Raw genomic sequence first — 8,126 nt, forward strand, 5'->3', positions numbered from 1 at the left:
TTGAACCTGGCTATGGCTATCTCACCACAGGAAGCCAAAGCTCATCAGAAGAGAATGCCCTTTACTTTGCTCCACTACACCCCAGAATGGAGAACCTACTGGAACAGATGGGTACCCCCAAGGGCTCACAGAAGGCAGAGACAGGGCATTGTAATTGAACAGCTTTATCCTAGCTAATGCCCCCAAACCATCACCACTCAGTTGTCTGCCCAGCAGATGGTGCCAGAGGGCCACTTGTCTGTCACAGAGCACACCAAGCCCTCCTCCCCCACCTGCACCTTCCATCTCCTTTGCTTCTCCTATCTAGAATTCAATGGGGTCCTGTTCAGAAGCCTGTTCTGACCTGGTCTGACCAGCAGAGGCCTCGAACCAGTACAGTTTGGTCCAATCCTCCAGCGAGCAGGGGGCCAGTGCTCCTCTGTGCAATGAGTTCACATTGGGTTGGGCAGTAGGGGTTGGAGGGCTTTCTTAGGAGGCTTGAGCTAGGACAGGTGATAAGGAGGAAGATGGCTTTAGAAGACTCCTTGCCAGACCTCTGTGGAGGAGGAGAGAGGGATGTCAAGCGTAGCTGCGTGAAAGGCAAACAAAATCCCAGGAACTTGAGCATGAGACAAGGATCTCGTTTTCTTTTTATTCATTATTTACTTTTTGAGCCGGGGTGAGGCTCAGCTTGTGGTTCTCTGGCCATCTCTTCACAGGTTCACAGAGAGGAGTCTGCAGTAGCAGCCTGCTGGCTCAGAGGTTACAAGTACAGGCTGTTAGCCAGGCGAAGGTGGTGCAGACTTTTTAATCCCAGCCCAGAGGCAGAGGTAGCCAGATCTCTGTAAGCTGGAGGTCAGCCTGGTCTACAGAGCTAGTTCCACGACAGTCAGGGCTACACACGAGAAAACTCTGTCAAGAAAGAAAGAAAGAAAGAAAGAAAGAAAGAAAGAAAGAAGGGAGGGAGGGAGGGAGGGAGGGAGGGAGGGAGGGAGGGAGGAAGGAAGGAAGGAAGGAAGGAAGGAAAGAAGGAAGGAAGGAAGGAAGGAAGGAAGGAAGGGGAAATGGAAAATAAAACATCAACCTTTAGAGAACAATTTTTTACACTATTCTATTTTCATGTTTTATGGACAAACACTTTATGGGTCTTGGTTTTTCCTCTCATTTCTTAGTAAATTTTTTAAGTTTTTAGTAAAGTTTTTCAAGTTTTTTACTGTTTAAAATAAATGCGTTTATGATTGGCCCTCTACCTTTACATTACTATATTCTTCTGAAAGGACAATATATGTATCTTAAATATGGGACTAGAGAGACAGCTCAATGGTTAAAGAGTGCTTGCTGCTCTTCCAAGGGCCCAGAGTTCAGTTCTCAGCTCACAGTCAGCTTTAACTCCAGAGTGGGATCCAATACTCTCTTCTGGACTCTGTGGACATCCATGTGCACAAAGACACACAGACACAAACATAAATAAGCATAAAGAAATAATAAAATAATATAAATATTTTAGTAGTATCTTGCACTATCAAATTTTTCATTTTGTATTGTCATTCAAAATACTCATGGAATATATATTTTAATTAATGTATTTATTTATTTACTTACTTTACATCTCATAAGGGAAATTGGGTCTGAAGTTCTCTTTCTTTGTTGGATCTCTGTGTGGTTTAGGTTTCAGAGTAATTGTGGCTTCATAGAATGAGTTGGGTAGAGTACCTAGTGTTTCTATTTTGTGAAATAGTTTGAGGAGAATTGGAATTAGGTCTTCTTTGAAGGTCTGATAGAGCTCTGCATTAAACCCATCTGGTCCTGGGCTTTTTTTTTTTTTTTTGGTTGGGAGACGATTAATGACTGCTTCTATTTATTTAGGGGAAATGGGACTCTTTAGATCATTAATCTGATCCTGAGTTAACTTTGCTACCTGGTATCTGTCTAGAAAATTGTCCATTTTCATTTCATCCAGGTTTTCCAGTTATGTTGAGTATGGGCTTTTGTAATAGGATCTGATGATGTTTTGGATTTCCTTAGGTTCTGTTGTTATGTCTCCTTTTTCATTTCTGATTTTGTTAATTAAGGTACTGTCCCTGTGCCCTCTAGTTAGTCTGGCTAATGGTTTATCTATCTTGTTGATTTTCTCAAAGAACCAGCTCCTGGTTTGGTTGATTCTTTGTATAGTTCTTTTTGTTTCCACTTGGTTGATTTCAGTCCTGAGTTTGATTATTTCCTGCTGTCTACTCCTCTTGGGTGAATTTGCTTCCTTTTGTTCTGGAGCTTTTAGGTGTGCTGTCAAGCTGCTAGTGTATGCCTCTCTAGTTTCTTTATGGCGGCACTCAGAGCTGTGAGTTTTCCTCTTATTTCCTTTTATTGTGTCCCATAAGTCTGGGTATGTTGTGGCTTCATTTTCATTAAACTCTAAAAAGTCTTAGATCTCTTTTTTTATTTCTTCCTTTACCAAGTTATCATTGAGTAGAGTGTTGTTCAGTTTGCATGTGAATGTTGGCTTTCTATTATTTATGTTGTTATTGAAGATCAGCCTTAGTCTGTGGTGATCTGATAGGATGCATGGGATAATTTCAATATTTTTGTATCTGTTGAGGCCTGTCTTGTGACCAATTACTTACTTTACATCTCAACCAGTTTCCCCTCCCTTTTCTCCCTCCCAGTCCTAACTCCACTTCTCTGATCCCACCTACCCACTCCTCCTCCCACTCTCTCCAGAAAAGAAGAGCCCCCCTCCATGGATACCAACTGTCCTTGGCATCAAGATGCAGTAATGCTAGGTGCAGCTTCCCTTGATGCTAGAAGAGGCAGCCCAGTGGGGAGAACGGGTCCCACATGAGGGCCACAGAGTCAGAGGCAGCCCCTGCTCCTGCTCTTAGGATTCCCACATGACGACCAAGATGCACAACCATTGCAGTGTGCAGAGGGCGTAGGTGAGTCCCATACAGGCTCCTGGCTGGTGGTTTGGTCTCTGTGGGCCTCTATGGGCCGGGTCAGTTGATTCTGTAGCTGCATAGAATTCATTATTTGTATGGCTATTTTTTGTTAGCTCAATTGAAGTGAAGAACACACTTACCTATGCTTGCTCCTTTTATACTGGTCTTCCTTCCTTATTTAGTTCCAAGGTGGTCCTTTACACCACATCACATCACTCCTTTCAAAGAACATCTGTATCATTTCTTCCAAGGCAAGTTTCCTAGAAACAAATTACCTACAATTTTATTTGTAATAGCAAGTATTTATTTCTTGTTTTGTCCAAATGCTTACTATTCTTAGAATAGCTTAATAGAATAAATAATTTGGAGCAGTTTAACTCATAGCAATAGTGTACAGAGGCTTCCCACACAGCCTCTGACCAACGTGTGTACAGCCACTACAACAAGACCACCCAGAGCCTGTAGGTTACACTGGGCTTCACTGTCTGTTTCAAGTGTGTTTGTAAGGACAGGTTTAAAAACATCTTTGCCAAAAATCAAGTCCATCATTTTTGCCACTCAGTTTGTGGTGTTATAATAAGAGTATAGAACCCACTTTCAGTTGCTATTTGTACATGAGGTGGGCGATGGTCTATTTTGATATTTCTGCACATGTACATCCACTTTCTCCAAGACAGGTAAATAAAAGATGACAAATTTAAGCAGGATGGAGTAAAATCAACTGTTTGAAAATTCGACCATCCAAACCTTCCCAATTCATGACCTTCCTAGTGCTGTGACCCTTTATGGCAGTTCCTCGTGCTATGGTGACACCCAGCCATAAAATTATTCTGTTGCTACTTCATAGCTGCAATTTTGCTTCTGATATGTAATCCCCAAAGGGGTCACAACCCACAGTTTGAGAGCCACTGGGGTAAAAATAGATAACCAGAGCTCAATGCAATTTTAAAAACTGACAGAAATAAAGGAATTCAGCTAAATCTTAAGATACAAATACAACATAAAAATAAATTATGTTCCTAAAGAAAACCATGAGGAAGGGAAAGTATTCCACTGATAATAGTAATAAAATAAATACAATGCATAAGAAGAACCTTAACTAAGAAAATCAAAGAGCCCTACATTGAACACCTAAAATCTTGTACTTTTGTTTAACTTTTAGCACAACAATCTCTAAAGAAACGCAATTTTTTTAATGTTTGCCATATTTCCTTAGCTTATTCAAATGCTCTTGTAGTTCAGGATTCTTTGTTAAAAAATAAATTATTGGGTAGGAAAGGTGGTTCAGCAGTTCTCATTGCTCTTGCAGAGGACCCACATAAAGTTCCCAGCACCCACATGGCAGCTCACAGCTGTGAGCAACTCCAGTTCCAGAGGATCTGACACCTTCTTCTGGCCTCAGTGTGTACCAGGAATGTTCCATGGACATACATATAGGCAAATACTCAAATGCATACATTTTTTTAAAAAAATGCTAAAGTATTTATCACAGTTTATGGAAGATTAAATGTTTCACTCAAGAAAATGCATTTAAGATCCACATGTCATGAAAAAGTGACATGAGTTCATCACTTCTTGTGACATTAAAGAAGGCATTAGTATGCATTTTCACACTGTTTCCTATTTCCAAGGAGGTTGGATCTCAAATGGAAAAAAAAGTTCAAAAGCACTCTTGTGACAAAATACAAAAAAAAAAAGTTTAGTTGCAAGAGCAACAAACTATTGAGATTCATCAAAAAGAATATACAGGGGCTAGAGAGATGGCTCAGCGGTTAAGAGCACTGGCTGCTCTTCCAGAGGTCCTGAGTTCAATTCCCAGCAGCCGCATGGTGGCTCACAACCATCTGTAATTGGATCCAATGCCTTCTTCTGGTGTGTCTGAAACAGTGACAGTGTACTCATATACAATAAATAAATCTAAAAAAAAAAAAAAAAAAAAAAAAAAAAAAAAGAATATACATGTTTCCTCCCAGAAGAAACCACCTGGTATTTAGTCTTTTGGGACAGATGGAAGCAAGTCAAGGCTCCAAGAATTGGTTTATTTACCACATTTATCAAGCAAGAGATGGAAAATAAAAACCCAGAGGCTGCAAACTCAGACAGATTACTTCTTTGATTCAAAGTCCTGAAAGAGATTGTCTCAGAGACTAGAAAAGAAGGAAGTCAAAACAACACAGAACTCTAACACTTACAACACACACACACACACACACACTAGATTATTGATAAAGTTTCTACATTAATGCCTTTGGATTCTGATGTCCATGCCACAAGGATCACAGTAGATCATCTCTCCTTTCAGACAAGGAAGGATCATATCCAGAGAACTGACCAGAGAACCTAGCCTGGCAAAAGTCATAGAACAAACAAGCAACAAGAATTAGTTGAATCTGAGGTCACACCACTGTCAACTTAGTTGCCTCCAGGCTAAAGAAGACTAGATAGATAGATAGATAGATAGATAGATAGATAGATAGATAGATAGACAGACAGATAGAGATGTAGATAGATAGACAGAGATGGTAGATAGAGAGTAGATAGGTAGATAGGAGATAGATAGATGATAGATAGATAGATAGATAGATAGATAGATAGATAGATAGAGAAATATAACAACAACTGAAGAAAAATAAAAGTCGTTAATTTGAAAGACAACAAGAGACTTTTTTGGACTGAAGGGTTCAGAGAAGGAATGGAAGACTCAACAGAATTGAGTAGAGTAGCAACTCAAAATGTGGGATTTTGGTGCATTTAAGAATAATAATTACAGCATGTGGGTGCTGGGAACTTTATGTGAGTCCTCTGCAATTTATTTATGTGGGTCCTCTGCTATTTATTCCATAAATAGCATTGAGTTGTCTTCTGTTTGTACAGGTGGAAGACTATGGAATATTTGAACACCAGTTCAGAAGAGGGCTTCATTTTAGTGGGCTTCTCAGACTGGCCTCACGTAGAACCCATCCTTTTGCTTTCATTTCTATTTTCTACTCTCTGACTCTCTTTGGCAAGATCATTCTGTCTTGACTGGACGTTTACCTGCACACACCCATGAACTACTTCCTCTGCCACCTCTCCTTCCTGGACCTCTGCTACACTGCCAGCACTGTGCCCCAGCTTCTGGTCAACCTCTCTGGACTTGACAGGACCATCAGCTTTGGAAGGTGTGTGGCCCAGCTCTGCATAGTGCTCTCACTGGGAGGCATTGAGTGTGTGCTTTTGGTGGCAATGGCTGTAGATCGATATGCTGCTGTGTGTCGCCCACCCCACTACACAACCATTATACACCCTGTTCTCTGCAGAGCATTGGTTGTATTCTCCTGGGTGGGAGGCCTTGTGAACTCTCTGATCCAGACAAGCCTTGTGATGACCATGCCTCTCTGTGGACACCAACTGAATCACTTCTGTGAGCTACCTATTCTCCTGAAGATGGCCTGTGAGGACACAGGAGGAACAGAGGTCAATTTGTTTGTGGCCCGGGTCATAATCTTAGTGTGTCCTTTACTGCTAATTCTAGGCTCCTATGCTCACATTGCCAAGGCAGTGCTGAACATCAGGTCAATGGCTGGTTGCAGGAAGGCTTTTGGGACGTGTGCATCTCATCTCATTGTGGTTGCCATGTTTTATGGCTCAGGTATCTACACATACCTCCAACCTGTCCACAGGTATTCTGAGAAGGAGGGAACATTTCTTGCCCTTTTTTATACTATCATCACCCCCATGCTCAATCCTCTGATCTATACACCGAGGAACAAGGATGTGAAAGGAACACTGTGGAAGGTGCTAGGCAGGAGCACAGACTCAGCATAGAAGGGGGAAGGGGAGCAATAAAGTGTTGCATAATAACACTCATTCTGAAACACATACTGTCCTTTAACCAAGGGCTTTTTAATCACCCTTCCTCAGATCGTATAGTTCCATCTCCTGTCTTGACTGGAAGGTGAGAGTGATGAACTCATGACAATCATCCTAGCATCATGTTTAAAGGCATTGTGCAGCGTGTTGATTCCTATCTTAACTTTCCAAGGGAATGAGTTTGAGATTAAGATACAGTGATCCTTCTAGAGAGAATGCACATGGATTCTAGGCACAGCTGATAGTGAAAGAAGACCAAATTCAGAATAGCAGCATTTTCACAAATTGTCATTCAGGGTGTCCTGCCATGCAGATGGTGATGTGCCAGAGACTGTCATAAGTATTCTCATATCCTCTCTAAGTAAGTATGACCCAGGCCATATCCACTCATATCTCATGGCCCGTGTCTTTTATGGCAGCTACTCCTCTACAACATATGTGTCAATTAAGGAAAGCATGAGCAGAGGTACTCCATGAAGTACGACAAGGTTCAGATGGGATATCGTTTTAATTACTTAGAAAAAAGGCAGAAGCATTAGGATGGTGTAGAACGAAAAGAGAGGCAATAGCATCTCTTCAGCTACACCATGAACTGTTGTCGGGCTACATAGAGTAATACAGAAGGCATTTTCTCCTCAATCCTCCATGTTAAATAATTTTTCTTCACAGTAGAGATAAGGTGTCAATCAGGTGTCCAGTGGTGGTTGAATGGACAAAGAAAATGTGGTTCCTATATGCAATAAAATGTTGGCATTGCAGAGAATTAAGTCCTTTTATAGTCAGCGATGTGGTTAGAATTGGATGCTATAGTAAGTGAAATATGCAAGACAGAGAAAGTCAAACATCAGGGCTTCTTATTCATACAGTGACACTTACAACACTGATGTCATAGAAGTAGTGGATTGGGCACTAGTCACTGGAGGCCTGGGGATAAGAGTGACATGGGACAGGAACTAGTTCACTAATAGGTACCAAAATTCACTTATATAGAAGACATTCTCATCTTCTATGTCCCAGAAATAAGACTATGTTTCAAAATCCATTGTATATTTCAAAATTATGAAATAGAAGAGTCTCAATACAGAAATAACAAAAAATTTAAGCTCATAGAAATCCAAATTACTCTGATTTGATTATTTCATGTAGCATGCATGTACATCATCATATATACATTTCAAATAAAAGTAAAACTAGTGACTTATACATACAGAAATTACTTACCATGTGAAAAGAAAGAGAATAGAAAAAAGTCAAGCCGGGAGGTGGTGGCGCAACTTTTAATCCCAGCACTTGGGAGGCAGAGGCAGGCGGATTTCTGAGTTCGAGGCCAGCCTGGTCTACAAAGTGAGTTCCAGGACAGCC

General features: G+C 40.9%; 1 pseudogene across 1 annotated transcript; it reads left to right on the forward strand.

Moving 5' to 3' along the window:
* The first annotated feature begins 2,729 nt into the window (after positions 1-2,729).
* On the forward strand, positions 2,730-6,719 carry LOC147001525 (olfactory receptor 2Y1-like; annotated as a pseudogene). The gene is made up of 2 exons (XR_015044870.1): positions 2,730-2,909; positions 5,787-6,719. The product of XR_015044870.1 is annotated as an olfactory receptor 2Y1-like (transcript).
* The last annotated feature ends 1,407 nt before the right edge of the window (positions 6,720-8,126 follow it).

The sequence above is a fragment of the Mus caroli genome, unplaced genomic scaffold (assembly GCF_978045245.1).
Source record: "Mus caroli unplaced genomic scaffold, Mus_caroli_1 scaffold_13, whole genome shotgun sequence".
Lineage (NCBI taxonomy): Eukaryota > Metazoa > Chordata > Mammalia > Rodentia > Muridae > Mus > Mus caroli.